Genomic DNA, 22114 nt, shown 5'->3' on the forward strand with positions numbered 1-22114 from the left:
TGCACATCTCACGCACTCACATTACACATCACACACATTACACATCACACGCATTACACATCACACACACACGCGGTGCCGCTCCGCCCGCCGCCGTGGGCCGCCCCCGGCGGGCACCGCGGGGCTCCCGTGTGATGGTGGCGGCCCCGCCCGCGCACAGGTCGCCTGAGCGGCTGAGGGAGGCGGGAGGAAAAGAAACTTCTGAGCGCAGCCGAGCCGAAATAAGCTGTCGCTGTTGCCCGGCGTGCCCCGAGGAGCCGCCGCGTGTATGGGCGAGCTCGCCGGCTCTGCGGGCGGGCGGTAGGAGCCCCGGGCCGGGGCAGCGCCGGGGGTCTCACCGGAGCGGGGCAGCGCCGCAGCCGACACCGGGGTAAGGGGTCGCCTTTGCCGCTTTTGTCCGGGTGACAGAACCGTGTGGTCTTTGCAGGACAAATTACTGCTGCAGACCGGGAAGCGGTGGCAGCAGCTGTGTGTGTGTGCGTGACAGCTGTTCTTGTCTGCCGAGTGTGTGTGTGTGTGTAGGCATCTTTAAATGTTATGTGCTGTTATTTCTTGACAGTGCCAAATAACTTCGTAACAGAATCCCTTTCTGTTGGTTTCAGGGGTGCAGGCAGAATGTGTGTGATCTGACTACTTGTTGACTTAAGTATATTTGAGTCAAAGACCCTTGTGCTTTCTGCCAATCCCCGTGTTAATGGGTGTCTTGGGTTTGTGATGGTTGTCTTAAAATCTTCCTCCTTCTGCAAAACTGTCTGTAGCAGGCTTTGAGAGGTAAGGTCCTCCCTGGGACAGACTTAGCAACAAGGAATCTGTAATCACAAAAGAGTTAGGGAATCTTCCATGGATTTTTAGAGCCACCGAGCGGATTTCTTTTTAAGATGAGGGAGTAATTGTCTTCTCATTTTCCTTCACTGGGAAGGAAATCGTATGTAATATTTGTCTCTTTCTTAGCAGTAATGTGCATGTATGTTGTCAGTTTGGGAGTTTTCTTATTTCAACAGGGTGGAGAGTATTAAATAATTCATGTTTGATGATGTTAAAAACGTTTTTACAACAGATGACTGGAAATAAATAGCAGAGGTTATTTTAGATCGGTACCTTTTAGGTAGAAATAAGAAAACAGATTAACTGAATATGTAGAAGAGTGATGTCATAACACAGAATTTATCTAATATTAATCTAAATTCTTTTTGTCTGTGTTAAGTGGCATGGTTGCTGGGAAAGGATGATCATAACTCTTATTAGATCAGCAGGTATTAAGGTGGTGTTAGGTTAAGTTTTTCTGTCGTGCAGTAGTTCTGTACCTAGAAGGTGACAATAACTTCTGTATGTTCAGGGGAAAAGGATTCCGCATGAGGTAAGAATTAAGGGACTGGGACTTATCAATACAAGGGGCAAAGCATCTTTACCCAGCTAAAAAGGATTTAAGTGGCATCTCATACTCAAAGAAGGCATGCAGAGTTATAGCCAGAGGTAGAAGAAGGAAGGATTGAGAGTCAAGTGCTTGTTTCCAGTCCCATGAAATTTACATGTTGTGGCAGGTTTTGTTATTGCAAAAGGCATCTTCTAATATGTGACAGTGACTTATGTTAAAAATAAACGTGCACAGAACTCATGTTTCCTTGTGCATGGTATCTAAAGTCTGCCTCTTCTTTGATGTCCTGTCTCTCAGCTGTTTTTTTCTTCCCTGTTTCTTTACTTGACTTTCAGTCTTTAATGGAACTAGGTTTAGTCCACCCTGAAAAAAACAAACCAACTGAAAAACTGACAGTAATTAATCAAAAAATATAAACCCATGTAGAAAATTCAACTAAAAACATGATTCTATATGGAAAGCATGTCTTCTTTGCACTGTAAGGCAATGTGGTTTTGGACTCAAATGAAGGGGTGGCTGTGGGTTGTTTCTTTGAGACATGTGCCTCTCCTGTGTTTGCAGGCTGGTGCATGGAGATCATTTTTATGACCCTATACCTAGGTTCATTTTTCTAAAAACGGACTTTAGAAAGACAGAAATTAAGATCCCTTTAAGGAAATGGCCTCACAAGTAGTAGTTTGTAAGGTCATATCTTCAGAAGCAACCAGAATCAAAAACTCCTGTGAGCTCCATGTGCAGCTAAAGCACACGAGCATGTCTTGCTGCTTGATTCAATATCTGGGGCTTTTTTAAATACACTAGGTGGTAAAAAAAAGGGGAGTTGAAATTCATGGTGAGTAGTTTGAAGGGATTTGCATCTGCAACCTTTAGCTTTCTTCTCTGTAGGCTCTTTTGTGTTTATTGTGACCTGATAGCCTTTGGAAGTATGCTTTATTCTTGGAGCTATTACTTACTGGCTATGTAACCAATGTGGATAGAGCCTTTCCCAAATCTTTGTTCAGGAAGCCTAGCCATGATAACTTACTGGCTTTATCTGTATGGGGCAGAGGGAATGCTTGACATGACTTTTTTTAAATAATCTCCTGAAACAGAGTGTGACACTTCATCATACTGGGGGGGACATTTGTCTTGTAAAGTGTTTTGAGAGGGTGAGTGTTTATTAGCTTCCAACCAGGAAGAAAAAGAAAAGGTTGTCTTCTCTTGGCATTCTGAACAAAGAAAAACATTGCAGGAGCATATCTGGTATAGGTTTTCTTTGTTTACTGTGTGGAACTTGGCTTTCTGTAATATTGAAGACTCCAGGTAAGGTGAGCGAGTGACTGATGGTGTCAGATGATAAGGAAACACACAACTTTTAATGCAACTTCTTACTCCACTGCCAGTCTTGGGGGATAGAAACTTAAAAAGACAATAGAGGCCAAATTTCCAGCTTAGATTATCTTCCTTCATGTAAGACTCTTGAAAGTGGGAGTGATAAGATTTAGTGTATGTTACTTTATTATTATGCTAAACCAAGGATTTCAAGTTAGAATTGTTTTTTTATAGTTGTTGCCTGCATTTATTTAGAGAGTTATTATTAGGTTGTACTTTTTTTATTGAAAGCATTCAGCAGGCGACTCAAAAATGGATGTGCTTCAGCAGCATAGCAGACATCAACAAATCCTGCGTTGAGGCAGATAAAGGCTCTTCAGTTGCAGAGCTGTAATCAAATGGTGCTGAAATCCCAGTCTTATATCAGTGGGAAGGGCATACAGCCTTTGGTGGCATTGGTACTGTGGGAGCCAGAAGAGGCTGCCTTGCAAGGGATCTGTGCATGAGCTCCCAGGAGCAGCTGGATGGTGTTAGGAAGCAGCACTCTTTGGTCCCTATGGTAGCCCAACCTCAGCAGGACAGCCAGCATCTGATGCCTCCCAAGTCTTCTGGTTTTGTCCTCTTTGCTTCCAGTAGGTACCCTCCGAACGTGCCTGCAAACCAGCTGTGGCAACCAGAGTGTAGGTGTCTGATCTTGGTGTGAGGAGCTGCATGTTGAGAACTTCTTATTCTACAGCTTCTTGTATGTTTTCTGACTTTTTCCTTCTGCTTCACCATTTTGCTAGTTACATTTGGGTGATCAAAGTGTGGATGGTAAGGACTGGAGTGAAGCTGCACATGGATTTTGTATGTAATTGATTATGGATTCAAAATGAACCATAAGGGTCCCTGATTAGCTTCTATTATAAGCTAGATCATTTAGTTTGGAAAAATATCCTGTTTTGCTAACAGAAAATCACTTGATAGACTCTGAATACTCTGCAAAATATCCATTTGATGTAATTGTCATTAGTCAGCTTTCCTGCCAGGTTTTGACCACCAACTTTGTTAGCTCTGGTTCTTATTAGCTCTTTTGTATGTTTAATAGCCTTCTTTATCCAAACTTCTGCTTCCTTTAGAGTTACTATCTTATTCTTTATCTGCTTTTTGTAAAAGTGGAAAATAGAGTTTCTTCTTTTCTTCGTTATCTTCTCCCATTCTTTAATTATTCCAACATTTTTTAAATGGTTTCCAGTTTTCCAAAATGCTTCTAGAAGTTTGAAAACCAGTGCTGGAGGTAATGTTTTGGGTGAGGTCCTGTGAAATCCAGAGGTACGATGATCTTTATACTTTCATTTTCCTTGTTAAATATTCCTGTGATGACACTAGAGATGGGGCTGTTGTGTTGAACAGGGACTTCAGTTTTTCCTTCATGAGGATGCTCTCAGGTGCTGTCAGTTCTTCCCAACTTGTGCACCTGCTGAGCAAGAAGACACAGCCTGGTGCACAGACAGACAGACAGACTGGCTGTCAGTCGCCTTTCCTCTTTGTACATAATGGCTTCCTTGGTATTTGTCACCTGCACAGTTTTTCAGTCATGATCTTTTTTTTTTTCTTCTTCTTCTCTTTTCTTCCAAGTCATTTGCTACACTGCAAATAAGATAGTTGCTTTGAGACTAGAAACCACCTGCAGTGTGATGCTTTTTTTTTTTGTTTATGGTCATGGTCTTTGACTTATCTGTTGAATATTTGAATTAATTTTGTCTGCCTGGCTCAGCTCTTGTTTGATTGGGCTTTCTTAATGAAAATGTCATGCTCCATCAAACCAGAGGTCTTGAAGGAACACATGAGCTCATTGTTTTTAACTTCAACAAACTTCTGTTGTTTGCTGTTGTACTTGTTAGTCTGGAGGGGCTTTCATGCTTGATGGCTCAATGAGACAAACCTCAGCAGCACATGTTGAATTTGTTGGTAGTGTGTAAACAGTTTATTGTCATGAAATGCTTTTCATTTTCCTATATTTAGTTCTGTGCAATTTTCTGTAATAGCAATTATGATTAATAGCTTTTTAGCAAAGACATTTTTCATGTATGTTACTTCCAAGAAGCAGCTGGTGTCTTTCTGTTGTCCTTTTTCCACATCTACCTTTCCTTTTAGAATGGGAATTAAAAAAAAGAAAATAGAACTTTAAGTGGACTAGTATTCTTGGGCTATCAAATTGAACAATCGCAAAGTGTTAGTAAAATGCTAAAATCCATCAATATGTCTGTGTCTGGGAGGCAGTAAGATCCCTCTAGAAATCACTAACTGGGAGAACCAAACATACTTTTTCATGGGTTAGTGGGGTCTGGGCCAGAATAGGTTGGCTATTCCCTTATTTTGAGCTATTTCCATGTTTTGGAAAGTGCTCCTTTAGTAGTCGGAGAAAGTAGCCTTCCAGTTAATCCTTACTCAGTTGACTCAACGTCAGCTCCAGCAGCAGCATCCTGCATTTTCCATAAGCTGCCTTTCTAGCTGTTTTTTTAACCTCCTCCAACCACCACATGCTCTGCTGTGAGAAAAAAAATGTGAAGAAGGATAACAGTGACACCAGGGGAGGAAAGTTCTAGTAATTGGCAGCTTAAGCTGGAAAAGATCTTAAAAAGGGTGACAAGAGTGGTAAAGGACAGCACAGCTTCCTTCTTGCAAGAAACAGTGCAGCAGGAAGGAACGTTTCAGCCTGGAGATGAGATGGCTGCATTAACGAGTGGCAGGCAGTGGATAAGCAGAGACTAGTTCTTCCCTTGTTTTCCAATAGAGGAACCCCAGGGTGTATGCAGGAGTGATGATGGCAGGCTCAAAAGAAGTGAAAGGAGGTAGCATGAGATGGAAGTAAGGTGTAATTAAGATGCTTGCCAGAAAGTATAGAGGTTAGTAAAGGAAAAACCCAGTTTTAAGGGGTAACTAGCTGAAAGTACTGCTGTGTGCTTGTCTTAGTTATCCCATTTGTCTCTGAGGTTTTACTTCAATCACATTGAAGATGGGATGCTGGCCTGGATGGGCTCTTTCTGTCCCATGGAAGCCATCCGTTTGTCCAGTTTTGACCCTCTTTTGTTTTAGTGTTACTTATGTAGGGGGGAAGAAGTTCTGATACTCTGTTTGGAGCTTGATGGAAAGGAGCTGACTGACCACAGCAGACCATTGCTATACATGAAGGCTTACCTTCTTCAGCTGGAAATGTGTGGATATAAAGAAGGGTAAGTGTGGGTGTTGCAAAGCAAGTTGTGATGAATCTTTGTGCTTTTGATTTTTAAAGATCACAGCTTTGTTTCCAAGTAGTGCTGTGGGAATGTGTAGGCACCATCTCACAGGATGACTATTTGGAAAATGAGTTACAGGAATGGATCACATGTGGAGCAGAGACCCCCTGAAGCATGCTGGAGCTTAGTCAAATAAGAAGTCTTTCTCTCCACACCCAGCTTGACAGCTGGCACTGTAGAGATGGAAAATGAAGAAGCTGAAGTGCTACTGTGCTCCAGCAACCCCAGCATACTAAATGACTGTTTAGCAAATGGGAGAGTACTACAGTCAAGGGTGACTTAAAGTATGCTTAAGGCCCCTCTTGAGTTGCTTGAGAAATAATAATGATGCAGAGGCTACAGGCAATTTGCTTTACTTCTCATTCTTCAGATCCTACTCTGCGGATCTGCTGGATGTGGCGACTACCCCCCATGGCCAAATTGGTTGATAAATCTTTCTTTTCTTTTCTTTTTTAGGGGGGAAAAAAGTTGCAGTAAATCCCAAATGAACTGTGCATTGTATAGTAGCTCCAAGATCTTGTTGCTACCATGGCTATGTGTATTTAGAACTGACTACTTTAATTTAGTTGATTACTACTGTGATAGTGTTTTAATCACATTCAGTTTATGTACTTGGGCTTGGACTGGGAAATAAGAATTGTGCAGTTATCAACATATAGCACAGAGCACAGTAAAGCTCATTGTTAATGCTGTTACATTCCTGTTGGAGTGTAACAGATTGCTGCAGTTCAAAAGACACGTATGTGAACACAGACAGGTATCTAGGAGATGAAGACAGACTTCTGGAAATCTATTTATTTAATGACATAGTTGCTAATTTCAAAGTGTTGTCTTGGAAAGCATGCTGAGTAATTTGGGGTCTTACTGTTGTTACAGATGAGATAACAATGAAGGAAAAAGCTGTGCTTTACATTTGCTTTTAATTGTAAACTACCTACCATGGAATTTTGATTGTCCGGAAGTCAGAGAAAGCAGCCTACTTGCTGTATAAGCTTTTATATGGTGGAGCCTCTAGACACTTCTTTCAAGGGTTTGGGTTTATGGTTGTTTTCTCTGTGTGTTTGTGTGTCTGTGGTGGACTCATGTTGAGCTTTTACCTCTTATCCGTGATTGAGATCGAAATTGCGTGTTAGATGCCTGGATAGTCACTGTGGTTATCCACTACTAAGTGGTATTGCAAAACACAAACCCAGAAATCCTGGATGCTAGAAAGAAATCTTTTCTCTGGCGGTTACAATATTTGTGCAGCTGTTCCCACAGATGTTTAGTTTCTTTTTTTTTTTTTAAATTTCTCCTAAGAAGTGAGGAAACTGAGAGAGAAATATTAAAGGGCCTGCCTGGAGAAAGGGAAAACTGGCAATGCCTTTTAGTTTGGAGATAAGTGATGTACCTTCTTTTGAAAGGACCGAATTCTTACTTTATGTTTGTAAGTACAAGGCCTTCTTAGGCTCTGTAGAGCTGAATGGAAGAGTCCTAAAATGGGAGCTTTGCAAATGGTCTTTGAGAATCAGAATCTGATTGTGGTAAATTGGGATTTACCAATTCCAGCATTGCTGGAACCCAAATTGACCCAACTTCAGTGTCAAATTTGCTCAGTTTAGAAGTGAATAGAAAAAGTACTAGTCAAAAAGCCTGTTCTGACAGAGCTCTGCCCTGTGGCTAAAAGTGAAATTTCAGAATGAAAACATCATAGCAAACACTCCCCACCCCCCCAGTCAATAACTGATTTTGAGACTGAGGACTTACTCTTCATATGTAAGACAGATTTATTCACTGTTTAAATAAAAGCAAATACAATTCTGTTATATGGCAGTGAGAATACAGCTCAGGTAAAAATTCTTCAAAAGTCAGTAAATTAATTGGAATGCAAAACATTAATATTTGGTGCATGATGGTGAAACCCCTTCTCCTCCTTGGAGAATACACAGCTCAAATTGGAGTCAGTTAACTTCATCCTCCAGAAGTATATATAAATAATATTTAGGAAAACATGTATTTGTGTAAATAGAGATCTCTGTCTTGATACCAGCAGCTTTCTTAGGTTGGATTTTTCTCTTGGGGGACACAAGTAAGTAAGCAGGAAGAAGCTGTAAGAAGGCATGTTATAAGTAGTGTTTTTGAGTAATGAAAACTTAAAAAAAAAAATATATATTTGTCTGTAAGCAAAAGGGACCTGGTGCTTTTGGGTTGTTTAATTTTCCATGTAACCTGGGATGAGTGTGATGTCTGCTGCCTAGACTTAACCAACCATGCTTCAGTCTTGTTTCTTAAGAGAAAATTAGGCCTGGCTTTGTGTCTTCTTTGAAAATGAGATAGCAGTCTTAATCTTGGCACATAAATATGTCAAGCGGCTAAGCATCAGGGACAGAGCAGGACTATTTTGGGTGGTAATGCAGAAGTAAATTGGTGTAAACTGTCCATGGGTGTGCTGGGATGAAAAAGAAAATTCTAGCAGAGTAAGGAGTTCCTGAGTAGTCTTGGAAATACTGGGTTGGCAGTGAGGGGAAATATTAAAATAACTGTTTTGATGGTGTTTTTTCACTGTCTAAAAGTTACTGTGTTGCTGGCTCCCATGGGGTTTTAGAAGTTGGTCTTAATGATTTGGGAGATCCTTTCCTGTCATATGTGACAAACTGTGAAAAAGTAGTCTAGTTCTGAACATTAGGAATACTTTACGTGTATTGTAACATGTGCCAGGGCAAAAATATACTTGACTTCAACATGCTCATAGTAGGATGCTTATTATATTCACTGTGATGATTCTGTCCTGTAATGAGCCAGCTATTAATTCACTTAGTAGAATCATTTAGGTTGGAAAAGACTTCAAGATTACCAAGTCCAGTCTTTGACCAAATATCACCGTGCAAACTAAACCATAGCACCAAGTGCCTCATCCAGTTGTTTCTTGAACACCTCCAGGGATGCTGACTCCACCACCTCCCTGGGCAGCCTGTTTCAATGCTTAATCAGCCTTTCACTGAAATATTCTTCCTGATTTCCAACCTCAACCTCCCGTGGTGCAGCTTGAGGCTATGACCTCTTGTCCTGTTGCTGGTTTCCTGGGAGAAGAGGCCAACGCCTACCTTGCCACAACTCCCTTTCAGGCAGTTGTAGAGGGCAATAAGGGCTCCCCTGAGCCTCCTTTCCTCCAGGATAAACACCCCCCGCTCCCTCGTCTGTCCCTCATAGGACTTACTCTCTAAACCTTTCACCAGCTTCATTGCCCTTTTCTGGACATGCTCCAGCTCCTCATTATCTTTCTTACAGTGAGGGGCCCAAAACTGGACACTGCACTCAAGGTGCTGTGTACCAGTGCTGAGTACAGAAGTAAAATGACTTCCCTAGTCCTGCTGACCACACTATTTTTGATACAGATCAGGATGCCATTGGCCTTGGCCACCTGGGCGCACACTGGCTCATGTTCAGCTGCTGTTGAGCAGCACCTCCAGGCCTTTTTCTGCTGGGCCACTTTCCAGCCACTCTTCTCCAACCTGTAGCACTGCAGGGGGTTGTTGTGACCCAAGGGCACAACTCAGCACTTTGCCTTGCTGAAGCTCATAAAACTGGCCTCTGTCCATCAATCCAGCCTGTCCAGATCCCTCTGCAGAGCCTTCCTACCTTCCAGCAGATCAATGTTCTTGTGCGACTTAGTATTGTCTGTGAAATTACCAAGGGTGCACTTGATCCCCTCATCCAGATCATTGATAAAGATATTAAACAGGACTGGCCCCAGTTCTGAGCTTTTGGGACTGCCATGGACTGCCAGTTTCTCCAGGAGAATGCCGTGGGAGGCAGTATAAAAGGCTTTAGTGAAGTCCAGGTATACTACCCACCAACAGACTTTCCCTCATCCATTAGGCAAGTGAGCTGCTCATAAAAGGAGATTGGGTTGGTCAAGCAGGACCTGCCTTTCCTAAACCCATGCTGGCTGGACCTGATTCCCTAGTTGTCCTGATGATCACTTCCATAACCTCCCTGGTCACCACGGTCAGTTTGAAAGGCCTTTAGTTCCTCAAATCCTCCTTCCTACCTTTCTTGCAGATGGCATCACACTGACCAGCCTTCAGTCGTCTTGGACCTCCCTGGTGAATCAGGGCTGATGATAAATGATGAAGAGTGGCTTGGTGAGCTCTTCCACCAGCTCCCTCAGTACCCTTGGATGAATCTCATCCAGTCCCATAGACCTGTGAGCATCTAAGTGGCACAGCAGGTCACTCCTTCCTCCTGGATTGCAAGGGGTCTATTCTGCTCCCCATCCCTCTCTCATAGCTTAGAGGGTGGCTGCCCTGGGGATAACTAGTCTTTCTGTTGAAGACTGAGGCAAAGAAGGCATCAAATACCTCGGCCTTTTCCTCATCCTTGGTGACAATATTCCCCTCTACATCCAGTAAAGGATGGATATTTTCCTTGGACCTCCTTTTGTTGTTAATGTGTCTATAAAAACACTTTATTGTCTTTCACAGCAGTGGTCAAATTGAGTTCTAGCTGAGCTTCCGTCTTTCTAACTTTCTCCTTATGTGACATTATGACATCTTTGTACTCTTCCTGAGTACTTTGTACTCTACCCTTCTTCCAAAGGTCATAAACTGTCTTTTTTTTCTCCCCAAGTTCCAGTGAAAACTCACTGTTCAGCCAGGCTGGTCGTCTTCTCTGCTGTCTTTCAGCATGTTAATCTTTCAGCACATAGGGACTGCCTGCTCCTGCACCTTTAAAATTTCCTTCTTAGAGAATGTCCAGCCATCCTGGACCCCTGTGTATTTAAGGCCTGTTTCCCAAGAGAATCTCTGAACTAGTGGCATGAACAGGCTGAAGTCTACTCTCTGGAAGTCCAAGGTAGAGGTTTTGTTGACCCCCTTCCTTCTTACTTCACCAAGAACTTAAATCTCTATCAGTTTGTGGTGCCCAAGGTGGCCTCTGACCACCACATCTCCCACCAGCCCTTTTCTGTTTGTAAACAGCAGGTCTGGCAGGGCTCCACCCCACTAGGCTCGCTCACCAGCTGTGTCAGGAAATTATCTTCCACACACTTCAGGAACCTCCTAGATTGCCTTCTCTCTGCTATGTTGCGTATCCAGCAAATTAAAGTCTCCTCCTTTTTTGCCTTTGGGACAGGTGAATCCTGTCTGTCACCAGCAGGACTGGTGCCACGTAAACTGGCTAGTACTTTCCCCAGCCTCAAGCTGGACAACTAGAAGTGGGTAATAATCAGAGGGCTGAGTCAGTCCAGGCAGTCTCCTAGTCCTAGAGAGTAATATCTCTTACCTAAGCCCCAGGGAGGCAGCAGACTTCCCTGTGGGATGGGTATAGTCAGCATACAAGGGCCCTCAGTTCCTGTCAGAAGGGAGTCACCTACAATTGCCTGCCTCCCTTGTCCCTGTCCCTTCCTCTTCCTTTGAAGAATTTGCTAAGTTTTAGCATTGATGCTACAAACAATTCTGGCCACTTGCCATGATGATTCGGCTCCTGACTTGGTCAGCTATTACTGGTAGGCTTTACCACACTGAGAAGTGGTTGTTGGCTCTGCCTTTTGCAGTGGTCTGTGGGTCTTTGTGTGGGAGTAACCACATTGGTCCCTTCACATGCTGCCTTCTGCCAGGCCGAAGGGGAGAGGGGCACTTTTGGGAAGAAGCAGGGGCAGCTGTGATGGACGATGCATTAAGCTGGGGAGCTTGGCAGGTTCTCAGGGACACGCTCAAGTGTCTTGCGTTTGGCTGTTCCCCCGTTTGTATGTCCTGAATTACCAGGTGTACCTCTTACGTGCCTTCTGTCAGCCTGGGCACATAAAGCTCACAGTGCTCTTGGCTGACACCAGGAAAGGACTAAAGCAGCCAGTTGAGTGTGCAGCACGTGGCACTTTCGGCATCAAGACTCTTTATCACGTAATGAGATTAATCCTCTGTGCAGCACTGCTGTACAATGCAGATTTATGTAGCTCCTGACACCTTTCCTTGGCAAGTGGAAAAGTGCAGGAGGCGAGTTCGGCACAGTCGTGATCCTCTGCTAACATTAAAAAAAATCCTAAATGCTCAGACTCCCCTCAGACGTTTGCATCCTGTTTGATGGTGTCACTGCTGGGACGCTGCTGCGGAGATCTTCATCTCCCAGCACCCACAGGAAGGCTGAGAAACGTGAGTTTTACCATTTCTTCCTGTCACAAGGTCTACTAGAAAATGGTATCTTAGCCAAAAGAACATATTAGTTATTGTTAGTCTATATATGACTATGTAGTAAGTATTTTGTACCTTACTTAGGTGTCCAGTAAGTAATGAAAAATTACTGTATGATACCTGGTGGAAATACCGAGTAAAGGAAATAATTTCTAGTCTGTGTTGTTATACCAAACACCAAATGAACCTAGGACAATGAAACAATAAAGAAAAGGTCACACTAATAAAGTGGCAGGGGAAAAACTGAAATAATGGGATACAAGCAGTGCTACTGAGAGATTTCAGAGGTGTGTGCCTTTGCGGTTTCATTGCCGAGGATGTGAAAAGCAGGCAGTTATCACTGAAATGTTGCTGTGGAGTTGTAGGGAATAGATCCACTTTAATTTGCGGACCACTTGTCTGATAGTGCTGCTGGACTGCTAAGTTGTGGACAGAGCAGTTGTGATGTGTTGGTAGATGTGGAAATGTGGCATGAGGAGCTGATTATTTCTCCAGTGACTAGTCAGAGGTGGTTGTGCCTCCTCAGGCAGGGGCAGGTCTGTGCTGCTGGGCTGTGCACCGAGCCTCCAGTCTTGTTGGAGGGGAAAGGAAGGATCTGTGTATAAGAAACATTCATAGTTCAGAACAGATGTTTTGTAGGAGGTGATGCTGCTCAAAATGTACAGCTGGGTCAAGTCTGTGGTGTTGCATAAGCTTAGACTTGTGAGGAAAAGTTAGCTCTGGTAACTGTGCTCACCATTGTGGCACTATGACGTACATCATTAGGGAGCTGATTACCCTCCTCTGCTTTATAGCTGGGTGCCTTAGTCAGGCTGGAGGGATTGTATAGAAAAAAACCCAAACTTGAGTGTCTGGGGCCTGTGATACTATGCAGTTATGAAGATAATATAAGTTAGGTCATACTTGGTAGTGCTATAAAATATCCAACAGCTCTCCATACAACATGGCTCTTGCAGGAAAAAGAGTATGGTAGGTGTGGTAAAAGTTTAATCACTAGGGGTTTCTTTTTTGAGCTGCAGGAAAATTGCTATTGTTTTTGTACTTTTTTCTTTGAGAAAAAGTTCGGAATTTTCTCCTGAACCTTGGAGGTGCCACATGATGGACTACTGGATGTGTGACCGGTTTCCTCTGTCTTGTATCTCAAATAGAGAACTGTAATGTGAATACACTGTCATGTTTCTTAGTGATTCATATGTTCCTTTCGTCCCTAGCTGGGGATCAGAGGTCTACTGTCGGATATGGTTTGTATGCATTTTATGCAAAGTAGTCTTGTACTCAAAAAAATGTACTTCCTGTTATATCTGCACCTTTCTCTCATGGAAAACTTCTCTTTGCGTGTTACTGAACTTTATTAGCAGGCATGCCTCTATATGGGGAGATTACTGATAGTTTCATACAGTTTGTGTTGAATATTGTCTGTGGTATGACAGTACAGCAGTCTTGGGTGCTAACTTGGAAAATATATTAAGTGTGGAGCTGGTGGTAGCCAAGTAAGTCCTCTTTAGATTAGTGTGAAGTTAATACCTGTGCTTAAAAAAATAGGATGAAAACTTGAGCTCAGAAACAAGCTCTTTGTGCTGCTGGAGGTCTAGAAAAAGTAGATTTTTGTGTGTGTGTGTTTTCAGAAGCACACAAAACCAGCTTTTTGGCGTCTGCTATAAATGATGAACAACGAAGAGTTGAAGTCTTATTGCAGAACCAAAAAGATGATTTATTGGAAATGTCAAGAAATAAATCACAGAGCCTGGCAGGCCTGTTAAACAAGCTTTTTGGGTTGGGTATGTTTAAAAGCAAGCAGGCTTGAATGGTTCTTCTAGTTGATAGACTTGGATGCCTAGACAGATTGCTTGGAAACTGATATGAGCAAATAGTTTGTTCTGAGACTCATTGAAAGCAGAACAAAAAGAAACTGTGTTCTTGGCTAGTCCATAATTTGCAGAATTTTTGAACCTAATAAGGTAGGAAGAAGTAAAGTAGTGTGGAAATCAGGACACAATGCTGTAATTTCTCCTCCTTTACCCAGCAGTTAAAATTTTACAGAGCTCTTCAAAGAGTGTTTTTAAGCTGCAACTTGTCGTATTTTTGGTGGTGGTAGTGCTGAAACACCTCTGCAGAAAGACTGGGTGTTCAGCTGAAAACTTACATGAAAATATATTATTTTTGACCGCATTGTCATAAAAAGGTCACTGAATTCCAAGACAGTGTTGGTGAGACAGAAGATAATCATTTGCCATCCTAGGACAAAAGAACACACGGTAAAATTGCTGATTGAAATTGCTGATTGCTTGGAGTGGCCTAAATATATATATATATATTTTAACTGACTCTGTTTACTGTACTATATGACATAGCATATATATATATAAATTGCCAGTTCTATTGGTTTAAATTACATCTCGAATTAAAAACAAATAATGCTTTACTATTAAGTAGCATCTTTCATTAAAGCCTTAGTGCTCCGTTGTTACATTAGGATGGCTGATTGTTTCTGTCATGAATTTTGTGAAACAGTAAATCAGGGTTGAAAAAAATTCTCATGTTAGGTGTTCTAGAGATGGGAGAATAATGTTGAAGTACTTTCCCGTGAAGTTAGGAAATGAAGAAAACTTTTGCGCCACTTTGCTTTACCTTACCCACGCTGGTACTTAGTGTATTTGCTTCTTGTTAATAGTTATGCTTTATGGCATTTAGTAGCATGAACATCTGCCTCTACACTGCTGTTAAACTTTTTAAGGCGTTTGCAAAAAGGAAATATTAAATGTGGACAATTTGCAAGTGGTCCCTTGCAAGAAAATAAATTTTCTCCATCAGTCAGCAGACACCGTAGTATAGTGTTATTGGTCACAGACATCAAGTACAACCAAGCAAAATACGGAATTATGTCTTGCTATAGAACTTGGGAAAACTTTGAATAGGTTAGGGTGATATTTTACAGAAATACTGCATTAATTTGAGCATTTGGGGCGGGGGAACAAGAAGTTAAATAAAGTGAGTTACAAATTATCTTAAGTGTTTTAGTGCCTTGAGAATTGTCTTAGATGTTATGGTGAACTTGAAACTCCTGCTTTTTTTTGATCAGCGATGAAAATGAGTCCCCCATCTTTTTAGTTAGCCATCCATGATTTCTTGTTGTCACTTAGGATATGTTGCAGTATTTTAAAAGCCATATAAATAGGCTTAAGCTTAAAAAAATCAGAAATTATGTTATGAATGGTTCAGTCGTTTCTCGATAATTAGCTTGTAGTGAAGGTCTTCAGGATAACTTAGAGTTTCTTGCAGTTATGCTAATTTTGTGGTGGTTTCTTTTAAGCTAAAATGGACAAGCTGTGTATCAGAGAAGTTTTAGTTGTTATCAGGATACAATGAACTCTTCTAAGATTGTGTGACAGCTGAATACAAACATACTATAATAAGAGCAAATTTTTGACATTCAGATTTTGACTGGCCCCTTTGTGGGTGTGCAGGGCTGGCAAATGAAAAACGTTCTCTAGAGATGACAAAGAACAAGCTGAGAGCTGGTTGTAATTGCAGTCTCTATGTACAACAGACCAGAAAAAATAACATTTCATTACTGTGTGCATTCAGTCAGGTGGTGTCATGGCACAGGTTTAATACAGGAGAGGGCTGTGATAATTTCATTAACAGATTTAGGGTGGGCATGTTCATGAGATGTGGTGAAATTGTGGGTCCTTTCCACTGATCATCTCCTGTCCTCTCTTTGTAGCAGTATATTTTGCAGTTTGTCACGTTGCCTTCCATACAGGTTCTTAAAAATTGCCAGAGACCTTAGAAAACCCAGCAACTGCTATGCAAAAAATGGGGAACAGTTAGGTGTGGATACTAATGTGCCTTCTGTGCTTTTTTTTGGATTTACTGTTGTTCAGTATGTTGACCTACTGTAGAGGATAATATTAGCAGCTCCAAATCCATACTATTTTACCAATATATTTTGACACATCTTCCTTTCAAAAAAGATATTACCACTGGACTTATTACTGTTGTTGTTATCCTTAGTGTTGCTGACAGTGTCTCGACATTCTGTTTGCATGAGGGATCTGGTTCATTACCTGAAGATACATCTGCTGTGAGCTTTTGATAGCTGAGCTGATGTAATTTTTTTCCCAAGCAAAGGCTTCTGTTTATGTTGTGTTCAATATCTACTGAACTCCCAAAAAAGGGCAGAAAAAGTATTGTTGAGAAAAATGCAACACATACCGGTATGACAAGAATCAGGAAACTTAGTTATCTAAGTATGGTATAAAGTTAGTGAGTTGAAAAATGTGGAATACAGTTTTATGGTAATTTCACTTGTCTGTGACAATCTGCAGTCTGAAAGAGGAAAACTTCCTGCAAAGTCATGCAGTTCATGGAATAAAAATTTGTTTAATTGTTCACAGGTAAAAATGCTTCATCATTACTGCTGGTTTTTCAATCATAGGTTTGTTCATAGGTTTGTTCATATGCTTAAATCTTTGGGTTTGACCTGGTAATGGTGGATGATGTCATATAATATAAAACTGTAAAAATGGGATGATTTCTTCACATACAGTGGAATTAATTAGTTGGGAGGGTTAGTGGCATTATTATTATCAGCTTTGGGTTTATGAAATTGTCATCAGGATGATGAAAATGTTTGAATACTATTCAGAGCATCTTTTTTTTAGTACCAATTCGGTTGAAAGCGTAAAGCATGGAAAAGCCTAATTTGAGCCCAATGGTGTACGTGTGTTTCTGGCTCTGAAGAAATGCTTTGATGCAGGAATGGTCCTCACTGAACTCCTGAACGCTTTTGCTGGGCAGTAGAAAGGTAGTACTTGTTTTGTTCTCTGAATAAGGGGCTATTTACTCCCTTAAGCATGTTGTGGGAAGGTGACTTTGGTGGTTTATATTGCTGCCAGTGATTCTGCTGATGAGTACATCGAGCTGCTGATTTGCTTGCCCTAGTGAGCTGATCTGTGTCATCTCCCCCTTCAAGTTGTTTTTTCTCCTTGCTGTTTGCACCCTTCAAACATCTGTGGAATGTTTCATGTTCTTGGCTGTCAGGGTGTCAGTACAACCAAATGCTCATCTCCATTCCTCTGCCCTGAGTGTCTGCCAAGTTCTCTTTGTTGTTTCCCATGGAGAAAAGCTGAACTTGGTAAACAAGTTGGTGATGTATTGATATGGTGTATTATTTTCCATATTGATTTGGAAAGAAAGTTTGCAGATAGCTTGTCATATATTACCAGTGTTAGGGAGCTGTAATGGAGAAAGAGATCTACGTTTACTCTGTATTCCATCGGGGCTATTTTTATCAGAGAAGGCAAATTGTATTTTTCAAATGTGAGTCTTGCAAGAAATAGGCCAGAGTTGCAGTGTCGCCTTTGTTTATTTTGTCCATCAAATGTGATTCTTGCAGTTCTCCTGAGGATCAGTTTGTCTTATAAATCTTAAAGGCAGGTTTCTATCGAAGAGCAATCACCTCACTGCCTTAGGATAGGAGGGAAAAATTCAGAAGATAGTTTTGACAGAGTCTGAGTTTTGCAAATTGTTCCATCGCTTCCAAATTACTGCCATCCAAGGCTTTTTTTCAGGGATGCTAGGACAGCTTGCTAAGATTTTGCTTTGCAGAGTCAAGCTTGAATTGGCTGTTTGAATGGTGGGTTCTTCTGAAAATCTGGGCCATGAGTTGAATTATGCCAGGATGTTCCCCAGGTCCCAGACTCTAGCTATCTTTTGGGAAACCCCAGATTCCTCAGCAGTCTCTCAGCAAATGTCACGCTGCTGCAAGAGCTGCTTGTGCCCTTCCTTCCTTACAGGAAAAAGCAAGTAAAATTCTCTAGTGAACCATAATAAATATGATAAAACCAGCTTTGTTCTGGGAGGCTGTGTTGAAATCTTAGAATTGTTTTTGATTTTTTTCGTTCAATTGTGTGCTGTGCTGCTTATCATGGGATTTTTGCCAGCAGAAATTTCCCCTTCTTTTTTTTTTTATAGTTTTTATAGTGTATTTCTAAACTGCAGTTCAGATAACTTGGGATTAGAATTCCGCACATCTAATGTATATTTGCCAGAGAGAAGGAACTGGAAGTCGTGTTTAAAATATTTTGCTTTCATAATATCCAGATGTGTCTAGACTTCCTTTGTCTCTCAGCTGTGGTGACAACATCTGTTTTCCTCTTTTCCTTTCACTTTGTGTTCTTCACAGTTGAGTAATTCACAGGATAAATTCTGGCTTAGTCCTTCATGTAAACTGTGACACAGGGATGTGGTCAGGTTCCCCTCAGCATCTGCTCTGAATTGGAGTTCTAGCTGCACAAAAGAGTTATTGTTAAGTGTGTCTGCGTGTCACCTTTGCATGCGATTGGATTCCTATTTGTTGGAGTTGTGCAACACTCCAGTTGGATATTGTACTGAAAAGAGCTGATCAATGTCTTCCCAAAACATTTTCCCATCAGAAGGCACTCTTTCATGTAGTTTTAACCAGTAGTAGAAGCTTAGCAGTTCCATCTTTTTTTTTTCTTTGTAGTTGAAATACTATGCTGCTTGACTTTGAGAAAATGATGTCTAATATAACAAAAAATATACTGTATGTTGACTTTTAAGATATTAGAATTATCTGGAATGAGGAGTTCAAATAAAAAATGAGGAGTTCGCTCAGATTCAAGTTTGAGATGAGAAAATATTGAGAAAGGTCAGAGGGGTTCTCTTGACAATGTGAAGTCTAGGGTTCTGTACTGTCTAGTAGGAATGCACTTTTAACATAATTGCACTTTTAACAGTCTTAAAATAATGCTACTCATCTTCTCAGGAGCTGCTGTGTGTACATGAGCTTGTACCTGGATTTGTCAGTAAATCACATACAAAAATTTATTATTAGGTATCAACTTACTGATCACCATGATAAATGTCTACTTCCTTTTTTATTTTATATTGTTGTTCATTTAAAATTCTGTTTAAACTTTGCTTCTGTAATATTGCAAAAGAGTTGCCATTTGACAGCTTTTTTTTTCCTACCAGGATCTCATTATCTTCTAGATTCTAAGAGCTGGTTGCAGTGTTCTCTTTAGATTTTGAATTGTCTCATGTTATTTCTGTGTATTTGCACAACAGCTGTATGCCCTGGATATGTGGAGTCAGTGATACATTGGTAACTAGCTTTGTTTATCTCCCTGACAAAAACAGTTTTCTTCAGAGGTGGTCTTGTCCTTGCTTTGTGATGGCTTCAGGGTTGAAAAGATGGTAGTTGGTCCAAAGTTACAACTCATATTGTGGTTCCCAGTTCCCTTTTTGTTCTCATATTCTGTGGGTACCTTGCAGAATTAGCAGTCCAGAGCAAATACCTCTGGGACAGTTAGGTACTTTTCTTTAATGCCTTTTTCAGACTCCTACAAAATAGTTGATAGATGTTTTCAGGGTTGCAAAACTGATTAAAATGGAGAGGTTATGGACATAATGCTTTGTGTGATCTCTTCTCCCCCTCATGTGCATTGTTTTTCAGTGAAAAGTTCTTCACAAAGTACTTTTGATGTGGACCTCCCTTATGCCACTTTCTGCAGAAATTTGTGTGCCTGTGGCTGTGGTAGATACTGTCAGCCTTATTATAGGACCAGCAACAGAAAATGCCCTCTTGGGATAGAAGAGAGGGCTTTTTTGTTACCAAAAATGTGCATTCTTAGCTCATTATCCTTCTTGGGGAAAATGAACCGCTTAATGTGGACCAGAGCATTTTGCTACTGTTCTTTACAGTGTACAGGTCTCTTAGGAAGGGGAGGGACAGTATGTTGACTGATTTTAGCTTCACCACCACCATTTGAGAGTGGAGTTTTTCATGACAGCCTTTGCCCTACATCCCTTACATTTCTCAGCTGTTGAACCAGGTGTAGAGCTGTTAAAGGCTCAACAGGGCTGCACAGCTGTGCCAGTGTTATGTTTGGATCACCTGTATGGCTGTTTGTGCAGGAAAAACTGCGTGACTGAGCTGGATAAAAGTAATAGTAACTAAATAATTGCCTTGTAAATTCCTGGGAATGTATTCTGCTTGTAACACAATATTTACAAAGGGAATGTTCATTTTCCAGTTTTGAGCAGAAGAAAATAAACTGGGGTAAAATTACGAAAGTATTGTGTAAGGGAGGGAGCAGGGCAAAAGGGAATGGTTTGAAAGCAGTTTTACACACTCTCTTCCACCTGCAGTTTCTTGGATCCAGAAAATGAACCCAGGCCTCTTTCCCATTCATACTAGTTATTAAAAATGCTTTTTGAATAACTAAAAAATAAGCCACCAACCCCCCCCTAAAACTATTAAAGAAATAGTTGGGGAAAAAAAAAGAAGCTTTATATTCAAGCTTTATAGGTTGTTCACCAAACTTTAAAGAACAATGTGAATTGTTCCAAGTGAAATTTTTCAGTTATTTACTTTGTGAGTAAAAGACAAAATATAATTTTAAAGAAAATATTACAACTTGAAATTAAAACTGTTTACTGGATCTTGTCCCATTCTACCAAAAGAAAATACTGGCTGATGTCAAGCCTAGGGATGGCTTTGGTGCAATTTACAGTGATGTGATAATAGTGACGAAAATTAAGTAGTATTGGTGATTTAGCTCTCTCTGACTTACACTTAGCATTAATACTGACTGTGTTCTTCAGCTAGTCACGGTAATTAATAGTTTTGAAAAATATGGCCTGTACAGGATTTTGGATGCTGAGACACTGCTTAGTTTTGTTGAAGGATTAGCCAGTTCCTTAACTTGTTACTAGGGGAGCATTTCAAGGTCAAAGAGGTAGTGTGTCTCAAGAACTTGTTTCTCTTTAAAATTTTCCAGGAATGGGTTCTGGTTATTTCCTTGTCTTGTGAACCAGTAAAAGAGTTGCATGATGGCAAGGTAGGTTACCTACAAATGCTTGCTTGTAATTCCTCATCTGAGCTGTGAATTCAGTTAACCTGAGAAAGGGAAATTACTGACCTTGTTTTGATTCCTTATGCAAATGAATTTATCTCAAATATGTGAATGATACAAGTTACAGATTAACTGAGCTGTATTTCTTGCATAAACAAGAACGTAGTACTGGACCAATTAATTGATGAATTTATCTGTTGAAGAAAGTGACTAATCAGCCCATCCTGATGGTGTTATTTGATAGATGTGCCATTTCAAAGTACAGTTTTTGTCACCATCTTACACTACCATCATCTCTGATCAAGGTTTCGGGTTTTTGTATTATTTTATCCATTGCAAAATATGTAGAGCTGAGCATTGCCTTTTAATGCACTTGTAATTTGCACCTGCTTTATAGACCAAGGAATTTTATAAAGTTCATAACAGAGTATCCCAGAAACAGAGATATAAAACAATAACTTTTTGACTGTAAGTGGAGGTCTCATCTGTGGTACAATTCATGCTACTGTGGGGCATACTCTTTAAAACACTATTGTAAAAACTCACCTTAGAGTGACTTTCTTCCTCCACACCAAATGAATTTAGCTTGTACCTTTAACAGTACCTTACAGACTGGCCATGTTCTCAGAGTTTGTATTTTTGCTGATTGTCATGGTTTAGCTCAAGCCATCAACCAAGCCCCACCCAGCTGCTCGTTCACTCCCTCACCAGCAGGATCGGGGAGGGAATCAGAAGGATAAAGGTTTAATAGGGAAAGCAAAAGCCATGCACACAAGCAAAGCAAAACAAGGAATTAACTCATTGCTTCCCATGGGTGGGCAGGTTTTCATCCATCTCCAGGAGAGCAGGGCCTCATTATGTGTAATGGTTACTTGGGAAGACAAAACACCATCATTCCAAACGTCCCCCACTTCTTCCATCTTCCCCTCTCTTTATATACTGACCACAATGTCATATGGTCTGGAATATCCCTTTGTTCAGTTTGGGTCACCTGTCCCAGCTGTGTCTCCTCCCAACCTCCCCTCTAAAACTTACAAAGTAAACTTATGCAACTCCTTCAGTAGCTATATGGAGTAATATTAGCCATATAATATTAGCCAT

General features: G+C 41.0%; 1 protein-coding gene across 1 annotated transcript in view; it reads left to right on the forward strand.

Moving 5' to 3' along the window:
- Positions 1–309: 309 nt before the first annotated feature.
- Positions 310–22114, forward strand: part of ARHGAP24 (Rho GTPase activating protein 24) — a 214590-nt gene continuing 192785 nt past the window's right edge. Inside the window, exon 1 of the mRNA XM_027652834.1 lies at positions 310–370. The gene's annotated coding sequence lies outside the window, so the exon portion shown is untranslated. The remainder of the gene's footprint in view (positions 371–22114) is intronic.

The sequence above is a fragment of the Corapipo altera genome, unplaced genomic scaffold (genome assembly GCF_003945725.1).
Source record: "Corapipo altera isolate COAL_440 unplaced genomic scaffold, ASM394572v1 69, whole genome shotgun sequence".
NCBI lineage: Eukaryota > Metazoa > Chordata > Aves > Passeriformes > Pipridae > Corapipo > Corapipo altera.